We start from the raw sequence: 23,459 nt of genomic DNA on the forward strand, positions 1-23,459 counted from the left end.
TATCCTTTACTGAAGTTCTTGCTCAGCATCTGCCTGTAATGCCACATCATCTGCATATAGTATCTGTCCCCACTTACCTGTTTGCTAACATACTCCATCACTACTTTGAACAGTAGTGGACTCAAAGCTGAACCCTGATGCATAACCACTGCTACTGGTAGTCCCTCTTTGACACTAAACACTGTTCATACTTCAGTCATTGTGTCCTTGTACATAGCTTGCCCTAATTCTACCAATATTTCTTTGACTTTAAACCACCTCAAGACTGCCCAAATTCACTTTCTTGTGTCCTTGTCATCTGCTTTTCCTAGTGTAGGAATAGCCAATGGGATTTTTCCTTCATTTCTAGCTTCTTCTGAAGTGTCTGGCTCATTGCAAATATCAGGTCAGTTGTGCTGCATCCTGATCTGAAGCTGAACTGCTCATCTCCTGTCTTACTTTCTAATACTCTGCACATCTGTTTATTTACCACCCCCTCCAGACCTTTCATGCAATGTGATGGGAGTTTGATACCCCTGTACTGCCCACAGTTGTGGATATCCTCTATGTTCTTGAAAAGTAGTACTAGTATCCTTATTCTCCAGTCATCTGGGATACCCATTTCTCTCCATACTGCAATGAGTACCCTCAGGAGCCATTTCTCCCCTATCTCACCCAGCATCTTTATCATATCTGCTGTGACCTCATCTGAGCCTGCTGCGTTCCCAGACTTCATTTTTCTTTGCGTTCTTCTTACTTCTTCTATGGTGGGCTCCTTTTCTTCTCTCATTTTAGGCTGTAGCTGTGTCAGTACAGCTTCTGTGTGGTTTTCCTCATTCAAAAGCTGATGGAAGTCTTCCTTCCATCTCCCTCTGATGTTATCTGGAGTGGTGAGCAGGTTGTTGGTGTCGTAATTATAAAGGATGTCTCACTATCTTCTTTATCTTTCTGTCTTTGCCTTGCATCCTGAGTTTCTTTGTGCCATCTACTGAGCCACTTTCCAGAATCTGGTAGAGTGCCTCTGATGCCCTGTTCTTTGCTACTGCAACAACTCTCTGAGCCTCTCTGTTAACCAACCAGTATTTCTTCCACCCTGGTCTATCTTTTCTATCTCTGACTTTTTCTCTGCGCTCTTTCTTTTCATGATTTCCTGGACTTCTGCATTCCACAACTAGCTTTCCTTATATACCTTATTTCCACACCTGGCTCAGCCACATGTCTGTTCTGTAGCTATTACACATGCTATTTTGAGGCACTGCCATTCTTCTTTAGCTCCATCTATTTTCTCTTCTTCTTGAGGTACTAGAGCACTCCGTAATTCTTTGAACTGTTGTGATTTCTCTCCAGTCAACTTCCAGTTCTTCAGTCTGGTCTCTGTTGAACTTACAGCATTCTCTGACCATTTCTTGCAGATTATTGTGGCAACCAGTGGTTTATGCTGTGAGCTGACTGTTTCACTGGGGATCACTTTGCAATCATTGATTCTATCCCAGTGCCCTTTCCTTACTAAGAGAAAGTCTACCCAATTTGCATGTTGACTACAGTTGTATGTGATCTTGTGACTGTCTGTCTCGCTGAATCACAGGTTGACCTCCTTCAAGCCATTTGCCAGTATGTTCTTTGTTTATGGTCTGTGGCACCAAAGTGACTCTGTCGCCTGCATTCCCAACCATCTAACACTGTTCACACATTTTGGAGTACCCTTTTTTTGTCCTTTGCAATGCCTGCTCAATAAAAGTTTTGCATAAGCTTCTTTTTTTGTACACTATGTGCCGTATGGCTTGAGAAAGAGTTTTCATGAGGTATGACAAGACATGCCCAATGGAAGGCCCTTGAGATTATCAACATAAGTCCTTCTTCTTTTCTTTTTTCTATAAACTTCAGCAATCAGTTTAAAATATTCAAATGATCAGTGTTAAACTTTATTATAACTCAAACAATCTAAATCTTTAATTTTATTCCCTACCTGATCTACTCAGTGACACCACTATCATCACCCATTTGGCCTATTTGGTTGATCAGGGGAGTGAAAATTAATCAGCCTTGGAGTAGATGAGAGTTCTGTGAACCAGTCATTTCTGCCTAGTATGTCAATAGCCCATTTAATCCCCTATGGTGAGACTTAGGTATAGGGAGCAGACCAGCTTACCAATCCAGTTGGGTGTTCTACCGTTCCCCCACTGGAGCATCCTCACTTCCACTATGGCATCTCAATGAGCTCCACATCTGATATCCTGGCTGCAGAGAATCTGTCTTCACATCTTCTCTCAGCTTAAAGGCATGCACACTGGCAGCACTAGTTCACAGGTTTGCGCTCCACTGATGCAGTACTTAGTGCTGCCACAAGGTATCAACCAAGTAGTGGGCAAGAGCTGCCTTTCTGGCCCCAAGATGGATTAGCTGACAATAGTCCCTCACTGTAATCCTTCCCTTTCACTGCCTGCAGGTGTTCAAGCTGCTAGTTAAAGTCCCTTTTTGCCATGGAGCTAGCTCTAAAGTATTTATTTTGATGCAACATAAATAACCTTCATAATTCATTTTTGATACAGCATGCATTGCTTCACCAGTGAACAATTTCCCCTAGTAAATATAGTGTTGCTACACATTCTTTCAAACACCTGAATAAAACTATTAAATGTATCACCAACCTTGCCATCTAGGGTTTTCCATCCTCCCAGTTTCCCCATGCTTTTGATAGTTACTCAACATCTCCCTGTCTTGTTTTCCTTCTATTTTTCAGAAGCTGTGACTTCTCTTTGTCCATTTTACATGCCAAACTTCTTTATTTTCTCAGCTGGCTGAAGCTCCAGGTGTGTGTGTCTGTGTAATTCTCCAGTTAGGGATGGCAAGTTAGTTAATTAGTTTACTCAGGCTCAAACCCTGTACCTTGGCTTAGGGTAACAAGAGCCTTAATCCTCTACACCAACTACCAGACCCTCACTTATTCAACAGAGTTGATTGAAATGTTCTGAAATGGGTACTTTTGTCTTTTATTGGTTTATACATTTTGTTTTACTGTTAATGAAAATATCTTCAAAAGTGCATTTTCAATGATTGAATGTGAGTTTCAGTGCATCCTCAAGGAATGTCAGCTTCAAGAGAAGAGAAATTTACTGTTGCTTATGCTGTCTTTCAATGTGCAATTGTTTTGTTTAGTAAATTGTCATCAGTGTTTGTGCTGTAGAATTTGAAAGCAATGTTAGTGGCACAACAGGTAGTATACTTGAATTTGTTACAGCAGGCTGTGGGTTTTACTCCCATGCCATGTTGAATGATTGCTGATGCTGTAGTGAACTTCATGGGTAGTGGGGCTTGTTGCACTCCTGGGTGTGTTGTCCTTTGGATGAGATGTTAAACCAAGGCTCAATACATCTGTATTAATGGTAAGTGCTGTGAGATTTTTTACAGTCACCTGAGCTATCAAAAAGAGTATGGAGAAATTCCCCAATGCCCTGGCCAAATTATCCCTAGTAGTATAAATACCACCAGGGAACTCTGCTGAAATTTTACTACTGCCTAGTGGGACTAACCTGGTTAACAAAGGATATTTTAATTAAAAGTTTAAAATTAAATCCATTTCGCTGTCTTCATTTTAAAATAAAGAAGAGAACAGTTTGCATGCAAAACATTTTGAGCAGTGTTTGTGGTAATTGGAGGTGAGAGAGACAAGTAATGGGACATCAGCAATGCTGGGGGGGGTCCATTCTCCTGCCTAGGGCACCATTTGACCATGATCCAGCTCTGTCTTCAACTGAATTGGGCTATGTTTCAGCTGCATACAGCTATCATGATGTCCTCCTTGGTGATACTAGTATACCAAAGTTTCCTCATTTGGTACTCCTTAGTCAGCTGTGATGGTAACATTTTCCGTTGTTGTACAGAGGCGACATCTGTGCATGTACAAATCCAACTTGCTGAGGACTGAAATCCCCAAATTATATTCCTGATAAAACTAAATGAAATTTTGATCTATCTGTCTATATCTATATCTATCAATATCTATATCTATATCAATATCTATATGTCTATTTATCTATCTATGTCTATCTATCTATCTATCTATCTATCTATCTATCTATCTATTTTTTTTAATTTCTCCAAGTTTTTTTTTCGGTTTGTAATACAATGACAGGAATAGACCCCATTCCTAAGTCAAATGCAATTAAAGTTCATGAAATTAGTACAGTAAACTCTCAGTTAACTGTAACCTATGGGGATTGGTGGATGCCAGATAACTGTACTTTCTGGTTGCTTGAGAGTTACTATTAGAATAGGCCTGAATAATACTGTACCCTATGCTATTTGTTTGGTTTGACTTGTTCTTAGGTTGGGGAGAGAGGGAATTTATTCATATCTTCCTTTTTAAAACGCTAAAACTCTAAATACATAAAAGTATGATTCTGCGGGGTGGGGGGTGGCAGAAAGTGCAACACATGAAAATTGTATTTCTTCAATTTTGTTTCTGGTTGCTTGAGTTTCAGTTAACTGAGAGTTTACTGTATTGTTTCAATCTTTGCTGTTAGCCAGAAGTGCTCTTCGCAGTACCCTCAATGTCCCCAATAATGACTCCTTTTGCAATTCGTATTGAGTTACATGTATCGGTAACATGTCTAAGTACTATTTTAAATTATTTTTTATAAGACCCATTGCTCCTACTACTACTAGAATTGTCCGAGTATCCTTCTTCAACATTGCCCTCATTTCTGCCTGCAAATCCTGGTATTTTATGACTTTATGTCTTTCTGTACATAAGATACTATAATCATTGGATGTGGCAATTTCAATGATCAATGCTACTTTTGTCTTCTTTTCATGGACTACCATATCTGTTTTACTCACGTCTATTTTTTGAATTGTTGGTAATGTATGATTCCATGTGATATAAACTTCATAATTTTCTATGATGCTTTATGGCTCATGTTTCCAGTGTTTTTCAGCTACTTCAATATTATAATGTTTGCACAATCCCCAGTGCAACAGTCTTGCCACATTATTATGCTTTTCAGTATACAGTCCTTCTGCCATTAGTATATCACAACCAGCAACAAGATGAGATATTGTTTCCAATTCTGTTTTACAAAACCTACATTTGTCTGTTTCTCCCATATGTTCAATGGACTTTGTAAAGCAAAGTGTACGTGGTCCACTATCTTGTGCCGCTAATATTAATTTTTCACCTTTTAGTTTAAATTCATCTCTCCTTAACCATTCCTGCATTCAATTCTGATCAACATGAGGTATTTCCACGTGTTTTCTGTACTTGCAACTATTTTTTTATAGATTTTGCACATTTCTTACCTTTTCATCTGATCCTTCACCTTGTAGTCTTTCTTTTGGTTTTTGGCACATTCAATTGCTACCTGATTTTTATCTCCTTCTGGTTTGATTTCCATTCACTCTTGATACTTATATGCCTCTGCTAAACTATGCAAGAAAGTCATTTTAGATTTATTCTCCTCATGTTTCAAAACTTTCACTACATTTGGGTCTTGTGAAGTCAGCAGATATGTATGCAGTCCCATGACTGCAGATCTATACATATAATTGATTTTGAGTAGGCCCATACCTCCTTCAAAACAGGGAATATGTAATCTTGGTATTCATTGATTTTTATAAATCATTTGATGAGCATGAAGCATCCTTCTTGTTTTCCTGTCCAACCTATCCAACACATTTTGGGGCTAGTCAATCACTCCAAAACTGTAACTTAGGAGAGGAAGAGCAAATTGGTTTATAGCTTGGACTTTGTTCCTTGATGTCACAGCTGTTTTGGGGATTAATTTAAGTCTTCTAAAATATTCCTTATTAAGTTTTGTTCACATTTATTCATGTTCTGCTGTTGATCCATCATCAGTTCCCAAATATTTATACATTCCTTCTCACTCAGGTTCTTTTATATCACATTCCTGTCCCAAACTGATGTTTTCTTGGTGCTGCAGCTTTCCTGCTTTTAAAGGTTGCTTTTGCACGTTTTTCAAGACCAAATGACATTCTTATATCATCTGAAAAAAATTTAACCACTTAAATTTGTGCTTTCAGTTCCTCATCTTATGAACTATATAAGTTTTAAATAATCTACAAAAAGAAGATGAGAAGTCTTTACACTTTGTTATTTTCTGGTTTTCTGGGAGCCAAAGTGTAGCCATTACCTAATCTGTTAAGTAAACAACTTAATGGGTTAAGGGCAAGAAGAATAGAAGTGGTGACAGAGAATCACTCTGGAATAACCCTCTTTGAATGTTTATTCCCATAATAATAATTTGTCCCTTATCATGGCTTAACTACAAAGTGGTTTACCAATGTTTCATGGTCACTGTAATGTAATTGGTCAGTGTAAGGTCTATGTTTTACATGTTTAAGCACTCTTTTATCCATGAATGTGGGATATTGTCAAATGCTTGTTTGTAGTCTCTCCATTTCATACTTAGATTATTCCTCTTTTTACAGTTCTGCATTATGCTTTTATTTAACAACAAGTAGCCTTTTGTACCATATGACTTTCTTTTACTACCCTTTTGTTCTATTGCCATGATTGAGTTTTCTCCTAAATGATTATAGACTCTATCGCCATCAATTCTAGTGTATAATTTATAGGTCATTGGAATGCAAGTTATTGGTCTATAGTTTTTATTTTTCCTGTTGTTAACCAGACTGTTATCTGTTCAGAATGTGCATATAAATAGTCCCTACTCATGACTAAATCCTCATGTAAAGATGTTAATACTTTGAGCCAGAAGTTAGGTGCTGCATCTGGGACTGTGGTTTTCCAATTAGGAGCATTTTCATAACTTTGTTTCAATCTCTGGCTGTTACTTCATCCCATTTCATATCCTGTACATTTCAACTTCTTATTTTTTCTTTTCCTTCTTCTATCCATTTAGCATGTTTGTTAAGTTCCACAGGCTCTTCATAGATATTTCTCCAAAATGTATAGATTTCTTCTTTTTGTGTTGCTGTTTCAGTTCCTTTTGCCTTTTTTCCCAATTCTCTATAACATTTTTTGGGTCATCAATAAATTGTTTATTTTGTACTTTTCTTTATATTTATCTACATATCTTCTACATTTATCTGCCTCTGCTGATATTTTTAGTTTATTATTTGTGATAGTGAGTGATAGATCCTGATCTGTTGTAATACTGCATGTTACTTTTATCATGTCTATCTTTTTTGAGTATTTTTGTTGATCTGTTCCCTCTTCTATACTATTCTAACAGTGACATCTCTTATCTTAATTGCTTTATAGTAGTCTCTATTCGATAATTCCATGATGGCATTCAGTTTCTACCTTTCCTTTCCCTTACTACCTTGTGTTCTTGTAGTAAGACTTTTTTAGTTATTAATTTAGCTTTGCACTAATATATCCTATTTACTTCTGTTATATTGTATGAGTCTCTATGGACAGTCCTAATTACTGTGTTCATTTGTTTTATCAAACTTCTAACTTTTTGGGGTTTATTGAATTTCTGTAGTTTGTTTCTTTCATTGATCTTAATATGTCTGTCATTAATCAAGCAACTCTTCTCTTAGATCATTTTTTTTCTAAACCAAGGGCACATTTTTTGTTCCCTATTTCCTGCTGGCATTCTATAGGAAGTTCCAGAGCATTTTCCTGTGCCACATTCTTTTCAGTTTCATCCTGTGTCATCTGTTGGTCTTTCATATGGGAAATCACTGGCCTATCACTCCACAACATTGACTGCATCATAGTTGCCACAGTTTCCTGTTTCTTCCCTTGCTGTCCAACTTCAGATGAATGTTTGTACTGGTTTCCTGTGGAAGGCTCTAAAATATCTTCACATGGCAACTGATTAAATACTTCCTGCTCCATAGATTTTTCCTTAATTTAGGTGTCCATTCCTCTGTACTGCTTTGATATTATCTGACTTAAACTGTTTACACTAAATCTTTTACTTCACAGGTAATCCATAACTTCAGTTTCTGTTTTGTTAGCTTCTGCACTACTAATCATGTTTTCTACTTTTCCTCTTTGCTTTCTTATTTTTTCTATTCTTTGGTGCTGCTATTTATGTACTGATTAGCTTTGCTTTCTCCTTTGCATAAATATTGCACCATATTAAATTTCTTTCTTTCTTTCCCATGTCCATATTTCTCCATCTGATGTTTCCTCCTATTCCTTCTCCTGTGTCTCCTTAGTTTGTGGACTCATTCCATCATGCTGTGATATAACCTGCGTTAGACTTTCTACACTAAATCCTTCATTTCGCAAGTATTCCATAACTTCAGCTTCTATTTTTTTAACTTCTACTTCACAAATCTTCTGTACTACATTCCTTCTTTGTGAAATGTTCCATAGCTGGATGACTTTGTCTGTATTTTTCTTTGAATATCTTTTAGGCTCCCTTCTTTGTGATGATTAATTTGGCTTTCTCCTTTAAACAGATATTGCACAATATCACATCTCTCTTGCTTTCCCATGTCCATATTTCTTTTTTATACCTTTTAAAAGTCTGTATATTTTGTTCTTTATATGTTCCCACTTCCTCAGTCGGTTCTTTTTCCAAACAACCCAAGGTGTCTTGGTCTATATAGTGTTTTGCATAGATCTGTTGTATTAGTGAACAGAAATTTGCATTTGAAGCTTCTGACAGTTTTTCTTGTGGAAGAATTTTTCTTTCCTTTAATTTCTCTCTTAATCTTTTTGTATATCTTCTGTATGGAAATTCTGGGCTTCTTGCATAATAGTAACAATACATAATTTCATTGTTATCTTCAATAGTCCCCTCTGTCATCTGTATGGCCCTTTTTTTAGCCTGTCTGTTATTGTGATTTTTATGGACCGATAGTTCCTTCTACAATGGAGTTCATCGCTTTGATTTAGAAAGAAACTGCAAGAAAAGACCCTACCCAGCTAGACCCTTCATGGGATATATGCAAATGGCCACTTAGGGACATAATAGTGTTTTGGCTACATAGCTTCTGAATGCCCACGACTTTCAACTTTTTCAGTCTTTATAGGTACAGTCAGCCCAGAGGCATAGTTTGCTCAACTAGTGCCCTGTGCTCCCAGTCACACAAATTTCAAGATCAAAACACAAAGGGACTTGTTCTGCTTACTGCAGGAAACAGAGCCCTCCAGCTCTTCAAATGATGAGCCAGAGTTAAGAAGAAAACATCTTTGCAGTGGCTTACTACAGTAAATCAGCTAATCACACAGTGCCAAATCCATATCCCTCCTCTCTTACAAAAGAGAAAAAAAAAAAAAAAAACACCAAACCCAAATGCCTTTCTGTACCAGAATACCAGTTCAGAAAAAAGATGTCACTTACATCCCCTTTGCCCCACTCTTGATATGCTACTGATTCAGACCAATAAAGCTAAATCTGTAGAGTTGCATTTTTCAGCCTTTTTTGTGACTCATTAGTACAGCATAAGTGGACTGCTTGGCTGTATTTTAGGAGCTTACAATATGGTGCCTGCAAAACATTCCAAATAGCATCTAAACTAAAGGGTAAAAAGGTCACATAAACAAACCATTCAGTAAAAAAAAAAAATACAAGACAGACAGACATAACCTGCTGCAGTGGAGGTCCATGGCCCTTTAAGGACCTTAACAACGTGTGTGTGTGTGTGTGTGTGTGTGTGTGTGTGTGTGTGTGTGTGTGTGTGTGTGTGTGTAATAAATGAATATCCCTCATGAAAGCATTGCAGAAAGCATGCTGCTAGAAGAATTTAAGAATGCATCAGGCAGATCAGGGTATCTTGTGTGGATGTACAGAGAAATACATTTCCAATTATTGACTATCTAGTTAAAATTAATAAACAATTAAACAGGCTAGGAACTTGCCAAGACACTCTTAGTTTATTTTTGGGGCTATATTAATTTTTCCTGAAATGGAAGATGCAATTGATTAAGAGCATTATTAACATCAGCATCAGTATGAACTTTTTCTGAGGGGAAAAAAATGAAATGTGTCCTACCTGAATTGCACAGACAACTTACAGCGCATTTGACAAGGTACAGGCAGTTCAAAAAAATCAAAGTGATGTCTTTAAGTGGATACTAAAAAAATAAAGTAAAACGTAGTAGATGATATGTTGACACTATGGATAGCCTGCTGAATACTCAGACACATATAGAGGCATGAAATGTATAATGATATTACAGTAGAAATGTCAGAGTAAGGGTCACTGCTGAACTTTTGCTTTGCATGCATTGTCTAGTTCTGTAGGACCAATGCAGGGTGAAGACAGTTTGGACTCTTAGGTTGTAACATTGCCTCACAAAAAAGTAGGTAAACAAATAACATGCCTCACTCTGTATATTTTAGATAAGACAAATGTGCAGAACAATGAAAACATTCTAATATCTCAACATGAAACAGAATACAAGAGGGGAAATTTCTTTCACAAGACAAGATTAGTCACATAATAAATGAACATAAGTCAAAAATGGGTAGTGAAAAACAAAATATTAGGGTCATACTTCATGCTTTTGCTAAAATGTAGAGAATGCCAAACAGAGCAAGGAAATAAAAGACAAACAAAAATGAGAAAAATAACAATATGAAGATTAATTTAATGAAATATGTTTCTTCACTGGTGCATAAATTGCATGATGCCTAAAATGTCTAACACTAACTATCTCATTATATTGGTTGCTTTCCATGTATTTTTACCTTACTGTGATATAAGAAGGCATTTCTTTACAGCAGGGGTAGTGACTGAGCAAAGCACACTCCAAGCAAAAGTATGACAGAGAAGACAGATGGAGAATTCAAAGACTGCATGCGTGTGCTAACAATTATAAGGAGAGAAGAGTTTATGAAGAAAAGAGCAAACATGCAAAGAGAGGGTCATGGTCAGCTGCCTATCAGGTGCCAGGATTTGCCACATCATGGAAGCTCTCAAGTCCTTGCATTATAAGTACATATATGACACAGTCATAGTACACGTGGGTGTAACTAACTTGATTTGTACCTCCTTGGACTATAAGAAGAGAGACATGATGGAGCTCTTGGAATTTGTGTCTGTAGTTCGTATGAACCTAGCCTTGAGTAGCATTCAATGATTAACAAGAATGATGCTCCAGTACAAACAAAATATTGATTTCAACAATTGGCTTTGTTTCTGGTGTCATTCAAAGAGGGTCCAATACACATCAGGCTGTAAAGAAGTGATAGATGATCCAAGTACTTTGCCAACAATGGCCTGTACCACACTCCCCAAGGCTTGTGTACATTATTTAAATACTTGCTCACCCCATAGTGCCTTTTTTGGGCACTGTCAGTCTTCTAAAGCTTCAGACATAGCTTAACAAAATTCGTATAACGTTAAGACAATGCTTTTAAATACTATCAGCCTTAAAAAAATCACTCCCTAAAAGCACTGCTTACCCTGGAATACATTGATATATGCATCATCACAGATGACTGGTGTAAGACCATTGAAAACACTCTGTCAGTGCTGGGTTTCATTGCCTTTCACATGTTCAGGCCCAGCATATTAGACAAAGACAGTAAAGGCTGTAATATCTCTATATTCAAAAAACTATACTTCATTTCCAGAATCATCCCTTACAAATTATAACTAACTATAGGACCCCTTCTGTGTCTCTTTTGATTCATACCTCCTAACTAATAAGTATAGAGACCCTATGTATTAAGTCAACAACAATTCTCCTAGGAGACTTCAAGTACTCCTCCATAAAGTGGAAGAGTTACGTATCTGCAAACATTTATGCCCAGGGGGTTTTGGACTTCATCTGTACAAACTCCCTAGAACAGTTAGTTGGCATCCTAACCACGTTTTATAAAATCCTAAACTTCGTCCTAACCAATATGTGATAGCTTTCCCCCCACCAGCTGTAACTTTGTCTCAGATAGACCACAAGTCAATTACTTTCTCTATAAGACTGATGTCTGAATCATCTTTCAACATCTCAGTATTCAGAGATTATGAAGAAGCTAATGCACTAAAACTGAATGATGATCTGACTAATTTCTAAAGCCCATTCCATCTTGAATACTGCACTCCTTATGTAGAATCCTTCACTGGCAAATTCTAAGCACAAGTAAATAACTGCATACATGCTTCTGTCACCCCAAAAAAATAAATACAATGCCAAATCCAAAAATAAACACCTATGATGGAGCCCACATAAAACAAATTTTATTCATAAAAGAAAAAACTCATTGTACAAAAAAAATGAAGCTAACCCTCAAGATGTAAAAAAATGTCTTGCTAAACTAAACAAGAAACTTTAAAAGCTGATTAGTGTAAGGCTGCCAAACCAGCTATCTAGAATTGTGTAAATAATCATATGTCATTTCTGAATATTAATATGATCCATAGACTTTTTTTACAAATGTAAGAGAACTATATGTTATGTGGATACTAAACTACTGGTTCAGAAGTGTGTGCTAAACTGCATGTTATGTACTGAGCTTCAAGAATGTAGCCACAGTGTACCCTACTGGAAAAGAATAGAAATGTATATAAACTATATGCCTGTGCAAATGCATGTTTTCATAGTAGAAGCTGGAACATACAGATTAACTTGCAAAACTCAAAGAAAATAAGTTGAAAAGTAAAGAGTTTTACGATGTGCTGTAAAGTTAGTTAATACAGCAAGAAGACAGGAAGTCTAGAGCTAGAGCTTTATTTCTATTGTCTTAAAACTGAAACAATTACTAGGTTTAACATGTAAAAGTGTTTAACTGTTTTACGACTTCCAGTTCTAGGCAAACATCTGAGAGATATGTATTTTTGACACAGAGGTATTAAATTCTATGTTTCTGTTACCATGGGAACTGAAGGCATGTGTTAAAAAGTGATGTTATCCCAGCTAACCCAGCAGTAATGTGTATTATTAATTTAAGAACAATCTCAGAGAATGTGTCTGTGCATTTTGTATCTTGTCTTGGATCTGAAAACATCCATTCTGCATGTCTAATGTGCATTTGCCTTGCTCTGTAAGTAAGATTCGGGCATAGTACCTCTTTAGATATAGTTAGGAATGTAGTAAAGATTAGTTTAGATGTTTTCTGTATTTATATGAAACTGTCCTGCAATGTTGTTTTAAAATATTTCCTGTGATTCTGAATTCTGTAGTCACTGTGCTGAGTTATTGAATATTGTCTTTTTCTTTTATTATTTATTTATTAAATATATTTAACCCTTTTAATTGTGACTGATTTGTTTAGAGACATTTAAGCTCTTACAGCACTTGCATATGTATTTGGTGACACTGTACAGGCCATTCTTAAATAGCCTTGCAAGTCCTGGTCACACTTACCATTTTGATAATAGTAACATTACACAGCAGGATTGGTCACTCTTTGTAAGGGCCTTATAGTAGCTGACAAGTAAGGGTGTTTGGTGGCAGTGATTAACTACCTTCTTGTCTGGCAGAAGTGGGCATAGCTAGTAAATCTGTGCCAGCCTTCCCCAGGAGTGTCTGTGTGTTTGTATATAAATCAAATCTCAAAGAGTGTGTGTGTGTGTGTGTGTGTGTGTGTGTGTGTGTGTGTGTGTGTGTGTGTGTGTGTGTGTGTGTGTGTCAGCTACTTGGGCAGGGACACGAAGCACTGGTTAGACAGAGAGGGTGCTGGAGGTTTTGGCTTGAACATTCAGCTGAGATCTTAACCTTATAGCTGTGCCAGTGAGGAGTCTTATTGGCGATCTGGAGAAAGAGGAAGAAAACAGCCACAGACTGTCTGTGATCCCTGTGTGCTCTTTAGGGAAATTGTACTTTACTGTGCGTGTGCTTGTCATCCTCCCAATGTGCACAGCATCACATATTAATTGTTTGGCAGTGGTGGGAAGCCACATCACATAATAATTGGTTGATAGTGGTGAGTTAGCCACTAGACATATTAATTGGCTTGTAGTGGTGTGGATATTGAATTCCTGTAGCTTGTGTACAGTGATTACTGAAGGTGATTGTACTCTTAATCAGCCACGCAGTGAACATTCAGAGTTCATATCAAAATTGTTTTATTTTTTTTTATTTGTTAGCTTAGTTAGTCAGGGAGAGCAGGCAAACATGTCAGCAGCGGAGTATGGCAAGTTGACAAGGAGCCTGTTGGCTGAGATGTGCCAGGCTAAAGGAATGGTGCATACCAGCCTGACTAAAGCAGACATGATTGCAGCTTTAGTCGCAGCTGCATCAGAGAATAACAACCAGGAGGACAATCAGACTGGCCATGGAGATGCACAATTCTCAGAAAATGGACATCTCAGCCTTTCCACAGAGGACTTAAAAATCCATCTGGAGTTAAAGAGACTTGAGTGGAAGGCCAAGCATTTGAAATAGAAGCACCAGAGTGGCTGAGACACCTGGAAGCTGAGGAGAAGGACAGGCAGAGGCAACATGAATAGGAGATGCTACCTCTTCACCAGAGTCATTGAGGTAATGAGGAAGGGAGTAACTGAACCCCAGAAGCAACAAAGGTCAGTAAATTTCTTCCACAATTTACAGAAGGGGATAATTTTGATAGTTTCATTCATATGTTTGAGAGGGTATGTAAACAATATAATGTTGACCAAGGTCTCTGTGTGTGGTTCCTGACCCCTTTACTCCATGGTAAAGCTGTAACTGTTCTTTCCAAACTGTCAGATACTAACTGTTTAAATTATAATGTTGTAAAGAACTGCTTGCCAGAATATTTTAAGTTAACACCAGAAACTTTTAGGAAAAGCTGTAACTGTTCTTTCCAAACTGTCAGATACTAACTGTTTAAATTATAATGTTGTAAAGAACTGCTTGCCAGAATATTTTAAGTTAACACCAGAAACTTTTAGGAAAAAGTTTTGTGAGCATAGACGCAAGGCAGTGTGTGAATATGTTCCTGAACTAAGCACTTACTTTCATAAGTGGGTGAGTGGATGTCAGGTCACTTTTTCAAGGGCTGGCAGACCTTCTGTTGAGGGAACAAGCCCTTAGCACTTTGCCTGAGGACATGAGGATCTGGTTATCTGATAGACAATGCAATACTGCAGATGGGTTGGGGAAGAATGGAGACTTATACCTAGCAAGCAGGGCATCAAGCACAGGAAAGGGGCACCCAGTGCTGCTCATGGGTCTAAGGGAACCCATGGTGGGCAGCCCAGACTGCCACAACAGAGTCCACTTGTAGCAGGGGAAGCCACTAGTCCAGGTACATGTCCAGGATCAAGGGCTAAATGGTTTAAATGCAACCAGTGGGGCCATGTAGCATATAGATGTCTATGAAGGCAAGGTGAGGAACAAAAGGTAGGAGAGCCAGTAAGTGGGAATGACAAAATGCCAACAGTAGGTTGTCTCGAGACAACAAGGGTACCAAACTACCACAAGAGGTTATATCCTATCTTAGTGAATGAGAAAGAGGCCAATGCTAAGAGGGACACAGCCTCTGACCTCACCATTGTGAAGGGTGCAATGGTTACAGAGGAGCACTGCTTGCTTGGACAGTCTACTCCAGTCAGAGATTTAGGAGGGAACCCATTCCAAATAGTTTTGGCTAGGATTCACCTCAACTGAGAGGGTGGAAAAGGAAGCCAGCAAGTAGGTGTGTTTGAGGATATCCCTGCAGATGTCCTGATAGGGAAGGATTTTGGTAATGCACTACCGTGTGTTCATGCAGTTACACACAGTCAGACATGGAGACAAGCATGTGGGTCTGGTAGCTTGGGGGAATGCCAGACAGACCACACACTTGCAGCCAGGACTGCTGAGGTGGTTACTTCAGTGAGGGAGCTGACCTGTATCAGTGAGACTGAAGGTGAGTCACACTGCTTGTGGGTACTGATGTTCTCTTGGACAGAGTGACTGCAAGGGTAGAGGTGAATAGTACCCAGGCTGACAGTGAGGCACCACTGTCAGAGAATACCAGACTTCCTGTGGAATGGGAGCTGGGAACGGTTACAAAGAGAGAGTTGAGACAGGCTCAGCTCTCAGACCCTACATTACAAGACCTGAGAGAGGTAACTAGTGAAGCACTTGATTCTCAAGGGAAGGGAGAATCTGTGTTCTGGGACAAAGGGTTACTGCATAGAGAGTGGACCCCTAAGGGAGGGCTAGAGGGTGAGAGAATACAGCAGCTGGTAGTGCCCAGGGCCTACCATTTGTCACTTCTAGCCATAGTCCATGATATTCCCTTTGCAGGTCATACGGGCATAAAACATACAAAGAGATGTATTATGCAGAACGTTTATTGGCCTGGGATTTCCAGAGATATAACAGGGTACTGCAGGACCTGTTAGCAGTGCTAAAAGGGAGACAAAGCAGGAAACAAGGTGAAAGCTCCTTTGATGCCTTTGCCTGTGACTGAGGAGCCATTTCAGAGGGTAGCTATGGATATTGTGGGGCCTCTGAGTACTCCAAGTTCCACAAGGAAAAAGAATATCCTAGTGGCAGTAGAGTATGCCACCAGATAACCTGAAGCAGTGGCTCTGTCCTCCATTGAGGCAGAAAAGGTGGCAAATGCTTTGTTAGAGATTGTCAGCAAGATAGGTTTCCCAAACAAAATACTGACTGACAGAGGTACCAATTTCACATCAGACCTACTGGCTTGTCCGTGGAAGTACTGAGGGGTGAAGCACATAAAGACCACCCCTACCATCTCCAGACTAATGGTCTTGTTGAGAGGTTAAACTCTACACTCAAGACCATGCTGTGGGCATTTGCAGACCAGTTTAAGAGGGACTGGGAAAATATTTGCCCCATCTGCTGTTTGCTTACAGAGAGGTTCTCTAGGAATCCACATTTGTTTACCCTTTGAGTTGCTGTATGGGCATAGGGTGAGGAGACCTCTATATTTGATTTGAGATGAGTGGGAGGGTGAGTGTGATTCTTAAAAGGAGTCTGTTGTGGCATATGTTCTAAACCTGAGGACAAGGCTTAGTAAACTCATGGGCTTGGCCCAGGAGAACCTGGGAGAAGCCTAACAGAAGAAAAAAGGTCTGGTATCACAGGAATACTCGAGCTAGAGAGTATGCTGTAGGGCATCAGGTAATAGTTCTCATTCCTAACAGACAGCAAGCTGCAGGCAGCTTGTGAGGGACCCTAAGAGGTGATAAGGAAGGTCATTGATGTTAACTACATGGTAGAACTGCTATGCAGGAGACAGAGGCACAGATTGTACCATGATAACATGAAGCCTTACCATGATAGGAAGGCCCTTGTGCTAAGTATTGGCAATAGGAGGCAAGAGGAGTCTGAGGGTAATCTTTGGCAACAGGGAGCCAGCCAGGAAAATCCCAGATTATTTAGGTGAAGCCTAAGGTTGTAAGCATATGATATGACAGTGTAGCATCACAGTGGGGTTAGCAATGCCAACACAGATGGGCTCTCAAGGCAGGGAATGGGGTAAGGTATTCCCAGATAGGCGCAACCATCTCAAGCAATATTTCTCAAGGGACACTTGAATAACTAGCTTGGATTTTCAGAGGGGGAAGAATTGTGAGGCTGCTAGCCCAGCTATCTGGAATTTTGTAAATAATCATATGTCATTTGTGATTATTAATATGATCTATAGGCTTGTCTTCCAAATGTAAGAGAACTATATGCTATATTGATATTAAACTACTGGTGCAGAAGTTTATGTTGAACTGTATGTTATGTACTGAGCTTCAAGAATGAAACCACAGTGTACCTACTGGAAAAGAACAGAAATATATATAAACTATGTGCCTGTGCAAATGTATATTTTCATAGTAGAAGTTGGAACATACAGAGTTAACTTGCAAAACTCTAAGAAAATAAATTGAAAAGTAAAGAGTTTTACAATGTGCTATAAAGTTACTTATTACAGCAAGAAGACAGGATGTCTAGAGCTAGAGGTTTCTTTCTATTGTCTTAAAACTGACATAATTACTAGGTTTAACATGTAAAAGTGTTTAACTGTTTACGACTTCCAGTTCTAGGCAAACATCTGAGAGATATGTATTTTTGATACAGAGGTGCTAAATTCTAGGTTTCTGTTAGCCTGGGAACTGAAGGCAGGTGACAAAGAGTTATTTCATCCCAGCTAACCCAGCAGTAATGTGTATTATTAATTTAAGAGCTATCTCAGAGAGTGAGTCTGTGCATCTTGTATCTTGTCTTGGATCTGAAAATATCTGTTCAGCACTTCTCATGTGTATTTGCCTTGTTCTGTAAGTAAGATTCAGGCATAATATCTTTTTAGATATAGATAGGTATATAGTAAAGATTAGTTTAGATGTTTTATGTATTTATTTGAGACTGTCCTGCAATGCTGTTTTAAAATATTTCCTGTGATTCTGAACTTTGTGGTCACTGTGCTGAGTTACTGAATATTGTCCTGTTCATTTATTATTTATTATTAAATATATTTAAACCTTTTAATTGTGGCTCGTATGTTTAGAGATATTTAAGCTCTTAGCGTATTTGCATATGTATTTGGTGACACTGTACAGACCACTTTTAAATAGCCTTGCAAGTTTTGGTCACACTTATCATTTCGATAATAGTAACATTACATGGTAGGATCGATCACCCTTTGTAAGAGCCTTAGAGTAGCTGATAAGTAAGGGTAGTTGGTGGCAGTGATAACTACCTTATAGTTTGGGCAGAAGTGGGCATAGCTAGTAAACCTGTGCCAGCCTTCCCCAGGAGTGTCTGTGTGTTTGTGTATAATTCAAATCTCAAAGTGTGTGTGTGTGTGTGTGTGTGTGTGTGTGTGTGTGTGTGTGTGTGTGTGTGTGTGTGTGTGTGTGTGTGTGTGTGTGCATATATGTGTGTGTGTGTGTGTGTGTGTGTGTGTGTGTGTGTGTGTGTGTGCGTGTGTGCGTGTGTGCGTGTGTGCGTGTGTGTGTGTGTGTGTGTGTGTGTATGTCAGCTACTTGGGCAGGGGCATGAAGCACTAGTTGGACAGAGAGGGGGCTGGAGGTTTTGGCTTGACCACTCGGCTGAGATCTTAACCCTTTAGCTGTGCCAGTGAGGAGTCTTATTGGTGATCTGGAAAAAAAAGGAGAAATCAGCCCCAGAATGACTGTGATCCCTGTGAGCTCTTAAGTGAAATTGTACTTTACTGTGTATGTTCTTGTCATCCTCCCAATGTGCACGTCCTAAACTGGTGATAGTGGTGAGGATTGAGGCTCCTTGATTTCTGGGTCACTGCAGTGGCTGTCACAATCAGATCAACCATTGCCAGACATGAGGTAAAAACACAACCCAGGCAGAAGGTAACCATAAAATCTTTTTTAGTTATGTTAAAATCTTAGAACCTATGAACAGCACTATGCAATGCTAATAATAAATTATATCACATAGTCAGACCCAGATGACATAGTAAATCTACTAGTAAATGAATTTAGCTCAAACTTCACAATTTTCTCCCCTCCAATATTCTTAGATCTCATATCCATACCTACAAATTTCTTCAAACTCCCAGGAACAAGTTCCCAAGATCACTATGCTTTTCAGGACAGATAACACACCGGGCTGTCTACTGGTAAGCCCGAAGCATGACTTATATGATTCTTCCAGAAGCTATTCAGTGTCAGCCTCATAACAGACTTTATTTTAGATGTATAGAAGACAACAGCAGCCATTCCCCTTGCACAAAGATGGGACTTCAATGGACCTAGATAATATTAAACCCATAAGCCTGACCAGTCTCATCTTTAAGGTTATGGAAAGGATAATTATGGAATTAATAAATAAGGACATAGGTATTGACTCTTGACCCAACCCAATTTGGATTTGTCAAGGACAAGTTCTGGTTACTTAATTTGGTTGACTTCTTTGGAAAAATATTAGTGAAGCACTGGACAAAGGCAAAACACTGCACACCGCACAACTAGACCTTGCAAAGTTGTTCCATCACTAGCTCACACACAGGTACCATAGATAAGCTCTCCCACCTAAATGTCAATTCCTTTGTAACTTGTGGATATCAAATTGGCTCACAAACAGGATATAGAAAGTTAGGGTGTGTGGCTCTTCCTCTTCCAAAAGATCTGTCCTAATGGTGTAACCCAGGGTTCCATCCTTGGGCCACTCTGCTTTGGTGTTTATTTCATGGAGGTCAATACAAGTGTTAAAGGTTTAGGCTGATTAAGACTGCAAATGACTGTAAACTTGATGTCATCATAAATTCCCCGAAGAAAACCAAGATCATCCATGAAGGCCTTTCCCAGACAAAGACTGGTCTCAAAACTATGGACTGAAACTAGATGCCAAGAAGTATATAATCATATCCTTCAGCAAGCATGACGCCTCTTGTAACATTGACAACACACCCTTGAAAACTGACCCTATATTTAGTGATCTGGGAATCTATGTTGACAAAGAAATGCCATTTAAACATCATGTATTCACAGCTCATATCTAAAGGTATTATGTACTGATCCAGGGGTGTAATCATTCCACTGTACTTTGTATGCATTAGGCCAATCATTAGGTAAAATGCCCCTTTTGGCATGTATCTATCCCAACACTTTATAGCAGAAATGATGACAATGCTTTGTCATTAAAAATCCAGGAACTATATCATAAAGCAATACAGACCATCTGGAAGCCTTGTCACCCCTTTTAGTATCATCCTGGATACTCTGAAGCAACTACTGTGTAGCATGAAAACCATATTCTGTCAAACCATTTCCATATTTACAAGTCCAATGGCATCAGAAACACTTACTTAAAGGATCTTAATCCCTTTTGCGAAATAAATATCATGTTGTGAAGGTAAGATTAGTACCACAGAACACTGTTTTTGTGGAACTGTTTTCCATTCCACATAAAGTGAAGTACTTCTCTTACTCTATTCAAAAATAATGTGGGCAAATGGATGACTAACTACAAATTAACCACCAGTTAGGCACCTCTGCCCTACGTGTATAGGAGAAACATATAAATGTCCTGACATCTGGCCCATCTCTGGGTTACTGGTATGAAAAACAATCAGGGCTAAAACTATCATATGAATGTAAGGGTAGTTTTTTTAAGATCCTCGCATATCAATAGCCTAGTAAGTACTTATGAACTTATAAGAAAGCACATTCTGTAATGGGTCAATAAGTTATTAAACTCTCCCGATCTGTAGTCACTATACATGCATCTCACTTTCACAGAAAGATACATTAAAGCATCAAAAACCTGCAGACTACATTATGCTTTTGGCCGTATTCCTGAATTCCAATCCTTCCTTGAGAGATAAAATAAGTAACGCTGCATAGTTTTGTCTTGGGGATATCTCCATTTTTTAATAATGCTCAAACCAGTGTTAACTATGGTCCCACAGGATCTGATACAAATCTAATATTGGAACTTTAGTGATGAAATGATCTCATAATATTTGTTCAGGGGCAGCAACTCTTTCCTGTGAGATATTAAAATGTTCCATAAACATCTTTATGAAGAAAATCATGAACGATTATTTAATCTCTGTGGTCTTGGTCTTAGAAAGAGTCTGTCTTCCTGTCTGTAGACACTGACCCTGACCACAGAACTTTATTGCTTGTGACATGATTCTGTAATTACTAGCATGTCCCTCAAGGCTCTTGTTTAAGTTGAAATAAGATTATTAGTAAATTAATTGCAAATAAGTCCTTTGTTGTAAAATAAACTGATATTTTCTTAAAAAAATATAAAACTGACAGCACAAAAAAAAATTCTACTTTAATTTAAACATGGGATATGCAATCTAAGCAGGTTGATAAGGTTTTGTTAAAAAACGCCGACACACTGAGAAGTAATTAAACATTCTTTGCAACTATTCAACACATGACAAAAATGCTTTGTTTTAGACTTTAATGTATGACTGAGAGGAGTCTGCTGTCTGTCTCTTACACTTGGTGCTGCTAACTGTCATAAATATGGAAGTAACTGTTTCTGTAGCCTATGCACAGTAAAGGTTCCTTGCCAGACCTCCACCAGTGAGTGTGACAAAGTGACCCTGTCTATTAAAATTATTATTATGGATATGTTTTGTGTTAGAACTCCTTTCATCTGATCTTCCTTATCACTAAAATGGCATTCTTCAAATAACATCTCTATAGATTTCTCTTTTTGTGCCTAATGGGTCAGATGAAAAATATATCAACTTTCATCCTATTCATCTAAACTGTAAATTAACATGCATACAGGATGCATAGTTTCAAATATGTGATTTCCTTTTCTGAAAATGAAAAATGGACTGTAGCATTTTTTTTGCATAACAATTGTTGTACTCAGAGCTGTTAGAGACATAGCCTTAGATCAATTTCTCTACAATAATGGAAAGAAAAAAAAAAGAAAAAAAGAGAAAGAAACAGAAATGCAATCTATTTTATATACTGTTAGACTACACCGTCTGATCTGCTTACCATATATTGTTATTTTAAAATATGTGGCCTGAATACATTTTATATGCTGGAACACATAAAACACATACAATTAATACTAAGAATATCAGCACTAAAATGTGGAATGGGTGAAAGGGTCAATTCCAGGTAGTGACTAGGTTGCAATACAGTAGTGGCGTTCATATATGGAATTAACTTCAAACATAATACATTATTATGTATCCAGTGACATAGGCGGGGATTCATGAATAATTGTATAGGCTTTACGTGAAGCCTACATGCTGGTTATGTGTTAGAGCAATGAGAAGGAGCGCTAATCACATATACATGCTGCTCATCATGCTTACATGAATACAAACAAATTTTCAAGGCCAGCAATAGTGTTGGTGGCCAGGAACATGTGTTGAGCAGCACAAGCACACACAGTATCATAGGATCATAAGGTCATAGGAGGTTACTAGGCTATTGGCCCTGAGGCTCTTATAAGCCTAGCCAAGAGTTTAGCCCATGTTTAGACAAGTCAGCACCCAGAGCCCCTGTCCAGCAGGGACACAGGTGGAATCACAGGAATGTATTTTGTTTCCCATCCAGTTATCCAGGTTGCCCTTAAAAAGGGATAATGAGGTACACTACTTGACGTGGAGAGGGAGTCTGTTCCACAGATGGGGAAGTTTCTGGAACACAAATCTGTCCCACCAAGTCCTATTGATATCACAGACCAGGTTGAGGTCACGCGTATGGGTTGCTCAAGTGGAGCTTGACTTGCGGATATGCAGTCCCATCAAGGTGGGGTCTGAGATTGCTTTGTATGCCAGACAGAGGTCACCTCTGAGGAGTCTGTATGAAACAGAATAGAGGGACAGGGTAGGTGTTTGAGGCCCTGGATTCTCCTGGTGAGGAACTTCTGTGGTCTCTCCAGCTGCTGCATGTGCTTGGCGAGGTATATACCGAAGGGGGCATTGTACTCAATAATTGGCCTTATAAGGGAAGAATACAGGGATTTTATGACTTCTTTGTCTCTGAATGTGATACCCTTACTTATGAGGTGGGCCATGTAGAAAGCTTTCTGTACAACGGAAGCAACATGGTGGTCAAAAGTCAGGATGCTATCAACCTGGGTGCCCAAATCCCTCACTGCTGATTGTGTACTTAGGACATTATTAATGTGATAATATGTGGGGATGTCACTCTCCCTAAAGGGGATGATGATGCATTTTTTGGCATTCAGCTTG

Source organism: Protopterus annectens, chromosome 3.part0, assembly GCF_019279795.1.
Source record: "Protopterus annectens isolate FY-2018-M chromosome 3.part0, PAN1.0, whole genome shotgun sequence".
Lineage (NCBI taxonomy): Eukaryota > Metazoa > Chordata > Ceratodontiformes > Protopteridae > Protopterus > Protopterus annectens.